This window comes from Phodopus roborovskii, unplaced genomic scaffold (assembly GCF_943737965.1).
Source record: "Phodopus roborovskii unplaced genomic scaffold, PHOROB, whole genome shotgun sequence".
NCBI lineage: Eukaryota > Metazoa > Chordata > Mammalia > Rodentia > Cricetidae > Phodopus > Phodopus roborovskii.
In genome coordinates this window covers 4,906,457-4,907,458 of record NW_026126558.1, presented here as the reverse complement: position 1 = coordinate 4,907,458, position 1,002 = coordinate 4,906,457, and the positions used below count along the sequence as shown (strand labels likewise).

The 1,002-nt window shown below is 45.5% G+C and overlaps 1 pseudogene; it reads left to right on the top strand.

Moving 5' to 3' along the window:
- The first annotated feature begins 214 nt into the window (after positions 1-214).
- LOC127234696 (claudin-7-like) lies at positions 215-741 on the top strand (annotated as a pseudogene).
- Positions 742-1,002: the final 261 nt, after the last annotated feature.

The following is a 1,002-nucleotide window of genomic DNA, read 5'->3' as shown; positions in this document are numbered from 1 at the left end:
GATTGCTTTTATCTAGAATCTGTGAGAATGTCACTCCACTGGAGGGAATGATTTGTGTTTACTTCAGTTGAGATTTGTAGTTATCCAACCAAAAACATTTTGTTTTGACTCTGGGTGACTTAAATCTCCAGCCAAATCCTCTTGTGTTGCTCCCCAGATTTTGTTTTACTGTCGGGTTACCTTCCCAGAGCATCCCACCTTTTCTGAGATGGAAATGGCCAATTCGGGTCTGTAACTACTGGGCTTTTGGATGGCCATGCTTGGCTGGGTAGACCTGATGGTGAGTACTGCCATCCCAAAGTGGCAGATGAACTCAGATGCAGGTGACAACATCATCACAGCCATGTAAGGGGCTCTGGACGGAGTATGTCATGAAGAGTACTGGCTTGATGAACAACAAAATCTAGGACTCAGTGCTTGTTCTGAGCATCTAAGGCCACTAGAGCTCTAACGGTGGTGTCCCTGGTTTTGGCCTTCTTGGCCATGTTTGTCACCACGATGGGCATGAAGTGCACATGCTATGGGGGAGATGACAAAGTGAAAAGGCTATATGCCATGGCTGGAGGCATCGTTTTCATAGTAACAGATCTTACTGCCTTGGTAGCACTCTCCTTGTCTGGTCATCAGATTGTCACAGACTTTTATAACCCCTTGGTACCCATGAATATTAAGTACAAGTTTGGTCCTGCCATATATATTGATTGGGCAGGGTCTACTCTATACCATGAAGCCTGCTCCTGAATACGTGTGAATATGGGTGCTCAGCCCGTGAGCAAGGTGTGGGACAAAGGCCCCTGGTCACTCCATCCCTGAATACCACCCTTGTGGTGATGGTGGGGGGGGTTGGGTGAAGAAGACAAAAGGTGGGGAGGGTGTGCTCTTTGTACAATAACAAAAATTAAATTTTGGAGAAAAATTAATCTTTTAAAATTAAATGTTTGGAAGTTGACATGGATACAGCAGGACAGTATGGGATTTCTCTGCTTCCTGGCCAATACTGGT